The 17,621-nt window shown below is 30.8% G+C and overlaps 1 pseudogene across 1 annotated transcript; it reads left to right on the top strand.

Moving 5' to 3' along the window:
• Nucleotides 1-1,349: 1,349 nt before the first annotated feature.
• Nucleotides 1,350-17,133, top strand: LOC145575232 (eukaryotic translation initiation factor 4E-1-like; annotated as a pseudogene). The gene is made up of 6 exons (XR_014098260.1): nt 1,350-1,380; nt 14,282-14,463; nt 15,415-15,580; nt 15,659-15,785; nt 16,348-16,524; nt 16,888-17,133. The product of XR_014098260.1 is annotated as a eukaryotic translation initiation factor 4E-1-like (transcript).
• Nucleotides 17,134-17,621: the final 488 nt, after the last annotated feature.

The raw sequence follows: 17,621 nt of genomic DNA, 5'->3' as shown, positions 1-17,621 counted from the left end.
TGACTAATAATAATATTTGTGAAAATGTTTGCTTTTAAAAAAAAAAAAGCAACATAAGCTTGAAATATTAGAAATTTCTAAAAATTAGCCAAAAATAAAGTAAGCAAAAAAATTATTCTAAGCCTATTGGGTTGAACCGAACCCAAAACTTTTGGCTAGTGTATGTAAACATTTCTTGACCCGTGACGTGAAGTGACTCGACCTGAAATGACCCGTGACTCGACCTGATTGACAGTTCTACATAAAGTAATAACTCATATTAGATTGTGAAGTATTTTATTTCAATCAATTAGAATATATCATAAATGAATGTTGCTCCAAAAAAAACTTATAATACTAAAATAAATTTATATGATAAATTATTTAATTGTTGTGGTGTCATCGTCTCATGATCTGCTAAACTTATAATTTTTGTATCTATGATTGATGGGTATTTTATCGGAAATAAAACTTTAAATCAACAATTTTATCTAATAAATTTATCTAAATTTTATTGAAAATAAAATTTTAAACTAATATTTTTATCCTAAAAAATCTAATTTAGTTTTATCCTATTAAAAAAATACAAATTTTCTATTCATAAAAAATATATCCGAATAAATCATATGTGTCATAATAATATTTAATTGTTGCTTACGTGGCGTGACACTTGACGAAAAGCTAAAGCGTCAAGTGTAAGTGTCGCTGTCTCGTGACCTGACTAAAAGTTTAGCTTTATATATTAGTTGTATGATTGTTTTGGATTTAAACTTTTTATTTTTAAAAAGGAAACGATATTATCTATTAGGAAAACTTTTGTATACACGCGTATACACTAATATTAGTGTACATCGAACAGTATAAGGGCAACTTTTAGCTAATTTTAGGGTAACTTTTTGCCTTTTTTTTGTAACTTTAAACATAAATACAATTTTTATATAAATAAACAAGAAGAAAAGTTTTATAATGGTAATTTAATTACATTCAATTACTAATAATTGATTTAGTCGTTTAAAATGTGATTCTTTACTAAATAAAGCGTAGATAATTTTTATTTGTATTGGGTTACTTTTATGCATATTGGGGAAATTTTTATTCATTTTAGGGGTAACTTTTAAACACTTTAGCCTATCTTTATAATGGATGTATAATAATTATTGTACACCAGATTTTTTAAAAAGTTTGTGTATCTATTATTTGTTTATTAACTAGAAAAATATTATTAAAAAACACTACATACGGAGTACTTTATATTGAAACTAGTTTTGTGCCTGAACGATGCCCAGATGGTTGCTTTTGATAATGAAGGATATTTAAATTAAACAGACAATATCCTATTTTTATTGAACAAAAACTTTTATATACATCCAATGTACAGTAGTAATGTTACTGTACATCGAGGTAACTTTTATTGAATTAAGGATAACTTTTAGACTTTTTCGGTTAACTTTTATCAATACAACATAAATACTTTTATTCATATCAAGGTAACTTCATGGTAACTTTTGATCATTTTAAAATAACTTTATAACAAATGTACAATATTTTATTATACATCCGATTTTTTTAAATGTTTGTTTTGATAGAATAGTGTACTTTTAGTAGTTTTGTTTGTAAATAGATATGTATGTTATTATTGACTTGAAATTATTGTTATTGAACTTATTATTTTTACTGATTCTTTATTTTTTTTAACTAAATTAAATATATTATAAATGGATCTTATTTTAAAGAACTTTTTGAAACGAATTTTATGATAAAAATAAAACCGAGTTATATGATATTTATTAAAAGTTATGATTAATTTTGTACATATAAAATATTAGAAGTATAGGGATAATAAAACTCTATATAACATTTTTATCTTAAAAAAATCTATCCAAAATTCGCTTACTTAGCATCATATGTGTCGTAATAATATCTATTTGTCGCCTACATGGCGCCGACACTTGGCGAAAAACTGGAATGTCAAGTGTCACTGTCTCGTGGCTTGGTTGTGAGACTAGCTTTATATATTAGTGATGACATGATATGATATGATATGATTAGGTTTTTAATTTTTTTCACCTTATTTTTGCTAAACTGATTTTTTTTAATTGAATTGAAATTATTTTTCATTTAATATAATTTTTTGAGTTTTTCTACACAATAACTATCCGTATTTTACTTTTCTATGCCGTGCCCCTCCATATAGCACTTTTCACACAGTAACCCGCAGGTATATGTATTAAGTATACAGACATGCAGTAACCTTGCTGTTATCTCGCTGTTAACAAATTTCGTTAGTAGGACCCACTCTCCACTTATTAATAATTTTTATCGATTTACGTGTTGAAAAATATTCTGTTAATGGTTTTGGGGGCTATTTTGGGTCTTAAGAATCCAAATTGAGCTCATTTTTTTTTTTTTAAAAAATAAGGTAAATGTCTCATTTTGCGTATTAAAAACATTAACATGCAAATAGAGATATTTTATATATATATATATAATATGGTTTCTTCAGTCTAGGATTTTGGTTAAGGCAATGCCCCATGTCATTACATAGGATTAATATTATGATATTACATTTTAATTTATAACCCAATTTTTTTAATTAAATTTGTTATTCATATTTTTCTCAAAAGAATTTGGTTATTCATATTGTCATTCACTACATATTAATATTTTGCATCAAAAAATAACATAAAGTATGACATAGCTTGCCAGCTTGGTGTTAGGGGTGCACACAAACTGGCCCGAACCTGAAAACCAACCTGAACCGGACCTGTTTGAACCGGATCGGAACTGGACCGGTGAATTCAAGTTTGATTTCGGTCTTAAAAATCCATGATTCCGGGTTTCAGGTTCGGTCCGGGTAAAACTCGAAATTGTCAGGTCCGAACCTGAAACCGATAAAGATGCTCTTTTTTTTATTTAACATGTCAATTAATAGGTCAGCAGGTTTTTTATTAAAGAAAAAAAGAAGAAAAAAAACTAATCAGGTCTATTCAGGTCCAAACCCAGACCGAACCTGATTTTTCAGGTCTAGACCGGAACCGGACCTGTTTATTCAGGTACGGTCCCCGATATAGGACTTTAGATACTCTAAGCGGAATTTCATGAATTATATTCATAAAGCATCTAATAACCAAGATCATTGCATAACACAAAAAGAACATATAATTGTACCTTTGAGACGTGATTCCACGTGCGATCGAGCAAGAACAATGGGAGATAAAGAACCCCAAGCGTGATTCCTCTACTTAGTCCACGGGCACAAGTTAAACCTCCACTAATACTAGTTAGTCGTGATTGAACACTTCAATCAACCTTCAACGGAGAAGAGAGACACGAACTAACCACGAACCACCACAACGAACACCACGAGCCACCACGAAGGGGCGCCGGCCGTACGGATGTGAGGAGAGGGGAGGGGCCGTGAATGAGGAGAGAGAAAAGGAGATTAGGGTTTAGGAAAACTGGTTGCCTTGTTTTACAATTCGCTGACTGTTAATTGTGTCTTATGTCAACCCTAGGCTTGGATCTTATTTATAGATCATATCTCTAAATAAGAGTCCATGTCAAGCCCAAATTCCTAATCCTAATCAAACTACTCTAGCCCAACACCTTTCATGGTATGTCATAATCTCATAACGCCCATTAATGGGCCTCTTACTTGTTTAATCCAATATCTTTGTTGTGTGACCTCATAGGAACCATTATATTAGGCTTTAGACTATTTAACTAGCTCAAAAATCATTTGTCATATCTAGCACCAAACAATGACGACCCAAAAGAATGAACTTATTATCTCCATAATAGTGATCCTTGATATATCTAGTAATTGCACTTATCGAAGACATAATTCCTTCAATCTCTCACTTGTCTGAGACAAGTGCGCAATATTCAAATTCCTTAAGTCAATGTGCGTCGATTTGATAATATGATTGCATCTCATGTTGAGATCATATTAATCTACAAATCTTTTCTTGAAGTCTGAGTTAGAATTACAAAACAAATGATTACTATGTAATCCATTTGAGCACGGCCATGCATTTTCTAAATTCTCCCTCTTCAAGGGGCCAAGACACATTCCTAATTAAATAGGTAAACTCAATCCAATCTTGTGGCAACCAAATCTCCCACTCAACTCTTGAAGCAACCGTGAAACATCCTTTATAATCTCCAGTTACGGGTAAACGTTTGAATGTACCACAATTAAATCAATCATTGAATGGAATCAGTGTTCCACTCATGTCAAAGGAATCCACTAATATATCCGGAAGCTCTATACTTGAACTTCAAAGTAGGTCTATAGTTCAATCATGCATCATTCATGCATATCCATGTGATTGACCGAGCATCATCACTATGCCCCTATAGCCCATGAAACTACGCTATCCAATCAATCTTACATGCTAGTCCATTTATTGAAATCATTTATGTCCACTTTAATGATTCCGAACTAGGAACTTAAATAATATATGGATTTTGTTCACCTGTAGGGTTTCATTCACCAGGTCATTAACCTAATAAGCCCATCAATCCATAATTATTTTGGACATTTTATTTAACATCAAAACCATAATTTAATAAGATTGTAACATTATTTCAATTGATAAACATAATTCTGCAAGTTAATGTATTACTTATGTGATATGTTTTCTCAAAACACATACAACTTAAATTACATAACTTGCTTCAATCCAAGAACCTTGGCATGACTCTCATACTTTGGTCATGAAAAGGGTTTAGTAAGTACAATTCATGAGACATTATCACAAATATGAATTTTACAACTTCTAAATTTTATAATAATATTCATCTCCATACACTAAGAATCTTCCTTCGTCCTTTCACAAGGAACTTAGAAATTTCTAATTTGTATTCCGACGTTACATTGGATTTCGATTGAAATCTATCATCACTTGTCCTTAAAACATGTGAATCCTGTAGACGAGTATAGTCCATGACATGTATGATGCACCCTTTGCAAATTCCATAAGGAGCATCACTTAAAACCTTAATTTCATCAACCTTTAATTTCTCAAAACATTGAATCTTGTTAAGCTTTGTGCCATGTTACATGGGATTGAAACTCTTTTCATTATAATGTTGAACTTTATAAGAATCTTATCAATATAAGCTTCTTAACCAAGCTCAAACACCCTTCGACCTATCTCTATAGATCTTGAATCCCAAATTTACTCATCATCCTCTTCAAGGTTTTTCATACAAAATGCATTAACCATTACTTGACTCTTCAAGCAATGAATAATTGCACTTTATACTAAACCAAGAAGACTGTATAGCTCCCACTAAACATCTTGTATACACAAGACCTTTTCTTTATTTTACGCGAACATCAAACGATTTGATTAACTCGCAAAATTAAGAGCACTAACTCCATGATGCTTACTTCAATCATTTAAGGATCTTTTATGCATCTTTAGGATTACTGGATTTTCAAAATCATTTTGATTGTATCATATACAAATCTTCTTTCATGAACAATTTCAAGAAAGTGTTTGGAATCCATATACCAAATCTCATAAGGTAGAAATCATTAAAATATCATTAATAGATCCTTGCAATACAACATGACTAATGTAAAGGTTTCATCGTAGTCATAGTCATACTATGAACTAGTTGAATCCTTTAACAAGTCTTTGCTTGATCAGAATACACTTTTCTTCCTTGTCTATTTAGCTTACAATGGGTCTTACCCAATTAGGCAAATTAATCAAGTGTCATACACTTGCTTACAGACTTAGAATCTATTTCAGATTTCATGGTTTTTAAACCACTTGGAGTTATAACTTGTCAAATCATCTTTATTACTTGCATAATCATCATGTTACAAAATAAATATTTTAGAACTCTTAGTCAATATGAAATCATATTTCTTTGGCTAATTTTACATATGTTAGTCATCATTGTGGGTTTTTATGCAACAATTGAAACTTATACAATAACTTTGTTTAGTTTTCAATGAGAAATGACAATAGAGGATGTGCACTTGGAATGTACTACCTTCGACACATGGTTGTTATTCCCATTACACTTAATGAGACCACGCGTTATCATTTATAACATGAGGTGAATCATGCTCATATTATTGCTTTTATTCGATTAACTTTTCAAATTTCTTCAAGATTTTCGAACTAACTTTTCTTGAACTCTTTCAAGGCTCTCAAACTTTTCAAGATTCTTATACTCCCACTTGCCTTCTTGAAGAGGCACATTTAGCATAGGGTGAACCAACCATGGTTTGAACCATGTTTGTTTGTTGCTTTTCTCGAACTCTTTCGAGATTTACACTACTCCCACTTGACCTTTTGGAAAGGACAACTTTTTCATAAAGGGCACCTACTTGAGCAACAAACATTTTGTGCTAAGTATGACTTGTGTAGTAGTACCCCGTGCTCTATATAGGAATTGAACGTGTATCAAACGATTTAATACAACTTTTATTCCTTGCTTTGTAGAAGGACTTTATAAGAACTTTTCTTATCCGTATCACATATGAAGCCTTTGCTATATTTTGATTTGACATATGTAGTTTAGTTTAGTTTTGTAGCTTATTATAAAAGTATATCCCCTGAATAATGGTTGAAAGATAGGGTATTTTCATCCATTATCAAAATATATCCCATATAGATTGATAGCTCCTTCCATAGACACTTCATAAGATTTTCTTTCCGAGTTTGTTGTAAAACAATTTCACAACTCTTGGATGTTTATCAAGGTCTTGGCTTAAATTCTCATTATTACGATCATATCACAATATTTTGAATATATTGCCAAGTAAATGTCTTGACTCAAACTTTCACCATTACAATCATATTGTAGTGTATTTATTATCTTGTCAAGTTGATTCTGAACTTCATACTGGATTGTTTGAACATTTCAAAACTTTCACACTTTAGCTTCAATTAAGCACAAGTGATCATATCACAAATGAAGTTTCATTGTCCGTGTCTAGCCTTTAAACCTTAGGTTTTCTTAAATCGATATGTATTAGACCTTGAGCTCATATCATCATTTCTCTAAATGATGACTTTGTTAAAATTTCAAATTAGAATGATATTTACATATATCAATAGATTCACAATCTAATGATATTGAAAGTCCATCCCTTTGGATCTTCCGCATGCAATGTTCATTTTTCATTCGAATTAATTAACATTTTGGAGACAATTTATATATAGATCTGGTTTATCTATATCTTTCATATAGATCTAAACCTATTTAGCTTTTCAAAACATATCGTGGCTCAATAAAGCATAGAATAACATTTACTCCACGTTTTTGAATCTTCAATGCTTAGTTGTTACTAACATTGAATGGGTATATTTTGATAATGGCAAGAATAAATAACATCTATTTAATTCTAGTCAATTACTAGGTAAGGTGAAATATAGATTCTACTTGTAAGGTTGCAACTTTTGCTTCTAAACTTGTAGTTTCTACTTGTGAAATAGCAACATTTGCTTCTAAACTATTTCTCCCTTAGCCATACTTCTTCATTTAGTTCAACCACATTCTCAATGAGAGAGAACTAAACATGACATCACATGTCCAAGAAGTAGTAATATGCTAAATCAATTTCTATAATATACTTCTTAAATTGGAACATTTCCATTCTTTTACCTTCCAACTGTATGAGGCAGTTTCTAATCAAATGGAATTGGTCCATTAAATTGGAAACATTTGTTGTTCATAACAGCTTTTAGCATGTAAATAGTTCTAGGTTTAAGAGATAGCAACTTGTTTGCATTTCTTGGCCTAAACCTTCTTAATGCAATCCGCATATATTCTTAAACCCTTCCCTTTGAACCACTTTGAACATTTCTCTTAGGTTCAAAATGATACTTTGCTTAACTTCTTTAAGCACTTTCATGATTTTGCTAAGTCTATTCAATCATTATTCATATTAGAGTTTAATCAACTATTTAACTCCATATGAAATGAATGAAGAATAACGTCATTTGACCAACTTTTGATCATAGAGACTTCCAATCACTTTCTTATAATCAATCATATTGAAGATAAGATATTTTATTGGATTTCTATACTTGTCTTCTAGAGGGTTTGTACCTCCCATCTCATTATATCCCTTGAAACACTTTTCAAAATGAAGATGTGTTGGCATTTTACTCAAACATTTTGAATAAAACCAACCTTAGACATGTGACATGGATTTCTAAATTGCCTTTTAGAACCATCTTAGCAAAATTGGAATATAGGTTTATGGATTATCTTTTAACCTTCTGAGAACATTTCTCTACTTTATATTCAATCGAGGAGATTATATATTAAAATAAAATTAGAACAAAATATTACTTGTATATAAATGCAAAATTCAATTATGTTTATCCATATAGCACCTAAATTAAGGTTATAGGTTACTTTAACACTTTATTCATAATATGTGTCCCAATTGAATTAAGTGATTCCAAGATCCTTTATTCGTGTAATAGTTGACCGAACTGAGGCCCTACCATCAAGCATTACATTTTCAAGGTAAGTAAACTCTTTACTGATTGTGATTCCTGCAACTCTTGGTTGAATAATTAACCATCTCATGTTTAATTATTACCCTTTGCTTCAAGGTTCTAAACGCTTCAGGTAACCTTGTTGAGTATAACCAATCAAATATGTAGAATGTGATCTACCCCAAATTACCCAAGATAACAAGTGACATTCTGCTGAGGCCGACCCGTCACTCACGATCGAAGGATTGTTGGGTATCTAATTGGAAAAGCAACCTCAATATTTCCGGAACCTAGATTTATTATGTTGTAATTATTTAGTGAACTCTAGCGCATCATCAATCAACATAAATAAAGCCTAACATGCATAATTTACTAATGCATAAATAAAATGACATAGTATGGCCCCTTAATCCTAGAAAACTAATAAAGCAAAACTCCCACTTGAACCTTTATGGATCTTATCCATCTAGCTCCTTTGGGCCTTCACTCCATTGGCTTCTTGGGTTAACTGCAACCTGCAATACTATTATATTCTATCTACTACTTAAATAAAATAAAATAAATTACAAAAATACTTAACGGTACGCATACCGTATTTAGATTACAAAAATACGAAACGATGCGCAGATCGCATTTAGAATCTATGGGCCATACTAGTCTATATATAGCAATAAATAATATCATATATTATAAAGTGTCATATAATAAATCACTCATCATACTCTCCTAAACTACAACATCGAATGTTCATAATTAAAGAATCATGGCAATAAATATCTCATATTTTAATTAAATTACCACAATTAGATAATATCATATATTATTCATTACCTATCATAAATTATCATACATTATATCTTAGGTATGAGATAGAATCAAATCTTAATTTAATTATGGAAGATAAATCATATTTATTTCCTAACTAATTTAGGAGATTCTATCCTAGTTGCCTAGCCAATCACAATATTTTAAATCAATTATTATCCTAAAATAATTATGGGATAATCTCATTATTTAATCAATTATTATCCATATAAAATCTTTTTTCTCAAAACTTATCCAAACTTAACAAAATTAACAACTTTAATTTTGATAATTATCTTTTCAAAATCAAAATTTATCTTTTAATTTTAAAATATGATTTTATCCAAAAATAAAATAATTTTTTTTTTTTTGAAAAATCCCGCCCCAGCCGGATTGGTGTGGCCAGTCGAAGCCAGCCACGGTGGCCATACACCTTGCGGTGTACGCTGCCGCAAGCAGCGACATACAGCAGCAGCAGTAGTGCCGCGCAATTGTTGCACGGTGCTGCTGTTGCTGCACTACCTGACCTGGCCTGCTGCCCCACCTCGCCCCTCCCTCCAGACCACCTGCAGCGGCAGCCGTCGTGGCTGCGCCACCCAGTCGAGGCTGCCGCACACAAAACCCATCTTTTTTTATTTTAATTTAAAATAAAACAAATCTTTTGTTAAAAATTAAATTAATTTTAATGTGATCCAATTAATTTCAAAATTAAATCATATTCAATCTTGAAATTAGGGTTCTTCATGAAATTAATCCCCAATTCAATTTAACTCTGAAATTAAATAATTTGATCATGAAAAATTTAACATGAAATCAAATAGATTAAAATCATAAATCATATAGTAATCGAATTAAATCAAATCCAAAACACAAAATTCACAATTTAGGATTTAGGGTTTCGAATTTTTCAAAAATTAGGGTTTAGGGGTTCGAAAATTTCGAACTATTTAGGGCAAAAATCGGATCTTTTGATGGCTAATTTTGAGCAAATTAAACAACTTTTAATAATTCTATATGTTAAATCACATTTAAAATAATAATTGACCCATAACTAAATTATTCTCCCTCATGAGATTATATATGTATTATTAATATATATATATATATATATATATATATATATATATATATATATAATGGTCATACCAAAGAAGAAATTTGTTCATTAACAAAAAACTAAATAATCAAAATAACTCAAAGTTGTGATTGAGCATTTCCATTTTAAAACAATTGTCAATTATAACTCTTCAGCTAATTGGAAAAGAAATCACAATTAAGCTCCCACCTTCCTTAAATAAATTTTACATGTGGCATTTTGTTCATTAATAAAAAGTATTTGTTCATTTTGTTCAACGTGTTCAAAAATGTTCAATTACAATAATACATTTGATCAACAAAAATATATTAAAAACACAAATATATATAAATGATTTTTTTATCGTTATATAAGTAAACTTTTTTTTAACACAACAAAAATAACAAATATTAAAATATGTTCAATAATAAAAACGTATATGCATAACTATAAAACAATGTTACTCGTTAAAATGCAAATGTACAATATATATTCGAATATAACAAGAGTAAACTTATAATGTACCACAAAACACACATATAAAAGATAAATGATCATTTACTATTATGAAATTGAGCATAAGAATAATAATATAATCATCATCAAAAATATGAAAACCGTAAACAATCAATAATAACAACTATAATTGTTCATATATGACACACATAAAAAAACAATCGAATTCCAAACAACAAACAAATCTTTTCATAAAAATGATTCATCTCTTTGCCTCTTACTCTTTCCAATTCGAATTCCAAAATATTTTCTAAAAGCATATTTGTTATATATTTCATAAGCTTCTGTTTGAGATTTAAATTCTTTGTCCAAAATTTAGACTTAGTTGCTTCTCATAAACAATATCATCCTTTTTTTTTTCCACTGCAATAATTTATAATTTACAATTGTAAATGAACATAAATAGGTTTAAAAATAGTCAATCATTAATATATATAATGTTCAATAACAAAACTGCAAATGATCAAATTTTAAAATTTTAACATATAATATTATCAAAAACAAAATTGTATACTCAAATGATCATTTATCACTTTAAAAATGAACATTAATTAATTAATATATCAGAAACAGAAGTACATATGATAAAAAATAAATGATTATTTAGCATTATAAACTTGATTAAAAAGACAACAAAAAAGAAAAGAAATTAAAAGTACCAACAAAAATCTACGTAATTCTCAAACACAGATTAATAAAATAAATTACAAGTATCAACAACCTAAAAATGTTCATCATCATAAGCCATAACAAACTATGAAAATTAGAATCCACCAAAACATAATTTAATTGTTCTTAAGCGAACTAGTAAAATAGATAATACATATTAAAACTACAAAAATACATCGAGTAACAAAATTATGCTATATAAACTAGATCAAATAACAAAATGAAAAAAAAAGAGAGAGATATAAAGAGCATTCACAAAAACAGAGAGTTGAGAAAAGAAAAAGAAAAAAATAACAAATTAAGATCATAATAACTCAAATTGATGAAAAAAATGATTGAGTCTACCAATTGAATTCCAGATTATTTCACAAACATGATCGTTATTCTCAGAAGAAAAGATAGCCATTGATGCGCAACAATCAGTATCAAAATTAGATAAAATAAGCAAATAAATTAGTTGAAATAAAATAAGAGATAAAAACTAAGATAGGAGAGAGAATGCAGGTATTAAAATCAAATGAAGATCAATTAAGGAGAGAGAAAATGTGGGTTTAAAATCATATATATACATAGCTTGAGTAATAAGTAAAGAAAAGAATATAAAAAAAGGAAGAAAAAAAAAAGGAAACTAATAACGGAAGAAAAAAGAAAAAAAAAACAGGTTGTTAGATTTAAGGGGGAGTGTAGGTAGAACACCCTAGTACCCTACCCAGCTACAAAATAATGTATCTTTAGGGGGGTGTAGGCAGAACACCCTACACTAGGGTGTAGTATAAAATTTGCAGTTCAGGTGCATGTATCTTGGGCCTCCGGTGAATGATGCTGACAAGATTATTCTTTTCCCGTCTCCAACCCTAATTGTATCTCCGTTTACTATTGCATCCCTTAGGTTATTGTCATTTTCATTCCCGAGTTCTGGTTGTTGGTGTAGGATATCCTCACCATGCAGAGAGTATTGTAAAGTCATGAAGTTTGGATCTCCGACCATGAAAAATAACAATTAATATTATCCCTACATATTGTATGGTTAATTGGTGGTGCATGTGAATTAAATTAATGTATATTTAAGAAAAAATCATAATAATTATGAAAGTAAATCATATCTTCTCAACATAATAAGATCTAATCCATTTTATTATTTTTTTAATTATTTTGTTTTCCTTAGAGTGGTACTTCTTTTACATCCTGGACATGAGATATAAATGACATCCTGGGCTTGAAATATAATACCAACCATATCAAATCCTATATGACTCTTTTTTTTTTTTAAAAAAAAAAAAGGTTTTACTTTAAGATTTGCCATTTATCTATTAACTATTACTAAAACAGAAGATGCTGACGTTACCACTGCCTACATGTCGGTCTCTTAATAAAAAAAATTTCCGCTTAAATGCAATGATGATGTCTTTTTTTTTTTGGTAGAGCTATCATATTTAACATTTTTGAAATTTAAATAATAGAAGCTTCTACATTACAACTTAAACGTATCAATTTATCGTAGGAAATTGAAACAATTTTAAATAACCGCTGATAAACCTCCTACATTGAATTATGAATTAGACGATGTTGAACAGATACTATATCATAATTTTGATGAAAATCGAAAAATTTAAAATTAAAAATTGTACGTAATTCTTATTTATATTCATGTATAATAGCCATTTATTTTTAAAATGTACAAATTAAAAATAGGTTTTATATAAACCGTGCATCGCACGAGTTCTAATCTAGTTAAATATAATAAAAGAGATTTGTTAAAATACATTTTTAAAGTTTTTGTGCATGATTTATCAGGTTGAAATATCTATTTTCTTAGAGTTGATTTCTTCCAATCCTACATTGATATGGCTGTGATAAATGGGCCTGGGTCACACCCGTCACAACTGTCCACTTTATATGATTAAGGAGGTTCCACCTCAAAATCATATGACAATGAGGGGAGTAGCCCCTTAGCCTTATAAAGTGGATACAACTTTCTTGTTTCTTCAATGTGGGATACACACCCCAATACAAACTCTCACTTATAAACTCAACCAATGTGGGACAATACACCACTCACATGTGGGTTTACTCATGGGCTCAACATGCTGAATCTTAAGTTTTCCAATGGTGTCATTATCTAACTTCTCACTACACTATATTGATCATAAGAGATGTATCTTTATATAGAAAGAGTAGCATAGTTTGGAAAATAAAATTTTCAACTCTTATAAAAGTCCCGAGTGCATTTACTGTAGCGCCAATTTTTCTCCAAATTTATTGTTCCTTAGGAACAGAGAAATACCGACACTGCCCTTTACCCCCCTTGCTGAAGCACCAACTTTCCAGGGGTAAAATTGTCATATTTGCTTCATTCTTCGCTTGGTGTACATTTGTTTTTGAGCTCTTCTCTTTCCTACCTCATCTATAGTCGCCATTGCTGAACAAGCCTCCAGAAATGAGTCTTGCTTCTCCCTCCTCTTGGATTCTGTGCAATTTCAACAAAAAAAATCTCGGTTTTGATCTTCTTTTTGGATAATTTTTGAAGAATTAGGGCTTTTCGATTTCTTTTTCTATTATAGCGTACTATCAGATCTCTTACTTCCGTTGAAGTGTGCTGTGAGATTTTTCAGTCTATTGAACCTAATGTATGTTTCTATCTTTTGATACTGCAATTAGGGTTTGATTATTCTTCAACTGTAGCGTAATCGAAGGTAATAGGGTTTTGATTTTTTGATATTTGAAGTTGAATTGAAACAAAACGATTATGATTTGGAGTAAGGCGAGATTATCGACGACAACTTAAATGCCGTAAAACCCAGAAAATCAATCGCAACAACTCATCCTCTTGAGAATGCTTGGACTTTTTGGTTCGATAATCTTACTGCTAACTCGAAACAAGCTGCTTGGTGGTAGCTCTATTCGACCCATTTACACTTTCTCTATTGTTGAAGAATTCTGGAGGTTTCTCTTTTCATCTTTGTTTTTCATATTAATTTGATTGTGAATTTATTGAATTTGGTTCGTTTGAATCTTTTTGTGATGTGGGTGATTGAATTAGGGTATTGATTTCGTTTTCTTGGAGAAATGTTATGTGGTGACTAGGGTTTTCTTGTGTGATTTTGTTTAGTTTGATTTCTTGTGTCAGTTTCTTAATTAGCGTAGCTAATTGTTGATCATTATGCTTGGATTAAGAAAATGGGAGTGTTGAATTTGTGAATCAGGGTTAATGATTTATGTGAGCAACTTGATTTTTCGAGGCATTTGATAGGATTAGTGAGGGTTTCTTGTGATATTTATAGGTTAAATAGTATAATAGCGTCAATTTTTTTACTTTCATTTGGTATATCGTTGATGATAAAATTTAGGGGAAGAGAAGGATTTAGCTCTTTCATATAGATTGGAGCATTCGTTTTGGATATTGGAAGAACCATTTGTTACCAGAATACCAGGTTGTTGGATCTGCTTACAAACAATATCATAGGTCTATGGATAAGTGACACTACTTGAGAAATTATTCATTGAATTTTGGCTGTTGATGACTATTACATTTCTGATATCCATGTTATTGATGTCCCAATATTACTTTTTGCTCATCGAAGTGCGCCAACTCATGCCTTTTAAATACAGGGGGTGGATGAAGTGATAGATGTTTAATAGTGTAAAATTGCAAAGTGGTTCATGTCGTAGGTTATACAGAATCATCTTATGCCTTTACTCTCGACATGTGGCATATTAGAATGATATTGAGAAATCTGAACTTTAGTATGAATTTTTTTCTTAGTATGAAAACCAGAGTTAGCAACAATTTGAAGTTTTGAACATGCTGTAGACTTTAAAGTTTTGTAATTTCTAATTATATGATTAAGATTTATCCTGAATGCTATTTCGCTTACTTTTTTCCCCCCATTTCAGCCTTTACAACAACATACACCATTCCAAGCAAATTGGCTGTAGGGGCAGATTTTCATTGTTTCAAGAATAAAATTGAGCCTAAATGGGAGGATACAATCTGTGCTAATGGAGGCAAGTGGACAGTTACCTTCCAAAAAGGAAAATCTTATACATCCTGGCTCTACACGATAGACTTTGAGATCCTGTTACAGTTTTTTTAAATGCATATTTCTATATTGCCTCTGTCCTAGATGATTGATTTCCAGCTGCTGGTGATGATTGGGGAGCAGTTTGATCATGGAGATGAGATATGTGGAGCGGTTGTCAATGTTAGGGCTAGGCAAGGAAAAATTTCCACAAGGACCAAGAATGCTGCCAATGAATTTGCTTAGGTATGTCTAGACCTCTATGGCCGCACATATATATTCCTTATGCTCTCTTTAATTTTCACATCACCTGTGCTGGCTTAAATGTTTGTTCTATACTTTTTGAATAAAATTCCCTTTTACCATGCCATAATTCTACTTTTTGTATATTAAGATTTGAAGATGGCTTCTTTTGAGGGTTTTTCAATTTTCTTTGCTCGAAATTGTCAACATTTTGAACAGAGAGAGAAGTTGGGTGTATTAATTCAAAGTAGCAGTTGATTCACAACATCATAAGAAATCGAGCAATCAAACTTTTTCTCTAATTGATTTTCGATCAAATTTTACAAAATCTTCGCTAAGCTGTTATTTTGATAAAAAAAAAGGTAGAATTTTTGAATTAATAATAGTGATTGTTTCCAAAATTTGATTGTCTTCTACGACAATATTCAAGCTCAATTTATGTACAATTATGTATCTTTAGCTAGAAATTGCATAATTTTACCTCTTCATTTCACGGATTTTATAGAATTTGGTAGAAAAATTCACTACCAAAGTTGTATTTCACAAAATTTGCGCAAAATTGTAGAGAAGAGAAGTCGTAGAAGAATTCAGACTGGGACGAGTTAACCGAGTTGACTGATGGGCGACTCGTATAATCACTTGGGAGGAAAGTCAAACAATTTACATCGCAGAGATTCATACCCGTAAGAACAGGACCGGTTCCATGGCCTCCACTCCCACTGTCTAAGCTCCATTGCTGAAGGTGAAGCTCCACACCCACACATTTATTTCCTTGCGTGTGTTTGCCTTTTGCTCTCTTTTCTGAAAAAGGTTGGTTATTGGCATAGTTCTTATCTCAGGCAGCTAAAATGCTAGGCTTAATGATTATTAAAATAAAATCATGTTCAGATCTTGTTACCTGAAAACGCATGAGCAACAAATTGACTGTCAAATGAAAATTGGACATTTATTTCTGAATCTTTTGAAATGAATCAGAATTTTTCGATACAATTAATGTTCTTTTGAAGGTTCTGAGTAATTTCACTATAGATTTTTTCAATTATGTTGATGAATAATGATTTTATTAATTTTAGCCAATACTGAATATCAATGTGTATTATTGCAGATGAATTTTCAGGTCGTGTTGGGTTTCTTTGTCTGGGAATCACGGGTTCTCCAATGGCCCAAAGTCTCATTAAGGTCGGGTGAGAATTGTATGAGCTATTCCTGTATAAATTTGTCAGGGTAGAATGAAGTATTTTGTCTTAAAGCTCGAGTTTTATAGATCAAAATGATGGATTTTATACTTAAGTATGTAGTTATTAAAATGATTTGTTATTTCTCAAAGCTAGATGTTCAACGATTAACCTCAGCCCTTGGTTACATCCTTCACTTGCTTATTTTGCGTTTGAATCACCTCATGTGTATGGTAGACAAAGTGTTCCTTCACTCGGTCACTAAATGCTCATGACGCACTGCTCATTCTGTTTAAGAATTGTATTCCTATTTTTAAAGAAAGGCTTTTTTGCTGATTGAAATAATCTTCATTTGTCTTTCCATGAATAATCTGCTGGATTTTCGAATGATTTTAATCATTACAGAGCTTAAAGGATACTTGTAATGTACTACTGAGTGCTTTTATCTTCTATTGCTGTGACATTGTGATCTTCATGGTGTAGATGTGATGTCTGTCTGGAATAGGACAAAGAGCAAATGTGATCCTCTCATCAGCCTAGGTGCTACATATATAAGTTGTTGTATGCTTATACTATAACTTCATTATTCCCTCGTGATTAAATAATTAACCTTTAAACTGGCAGAACATAGATGCCTAGATGGTCTATTTGATATACTTTTTTG

Source organism: Chenopodium album, chromosome 13 (assembly GCF_948465745.1).
Source record: "Chenopodium album chromosome 13, dcCheAlbu1.1, whole genome shotgun sequence".
Taxonomy (NCBI): Eukaryota; Viridiplantae; Streptophyta; class Magnoliopsida; order Caryophyllales; family Amaranthaceae; genus Chenopodium; species Chenopodium album.
This window is presented reverse-complemented; position numbering and strand designations above follow the sequence as displayed.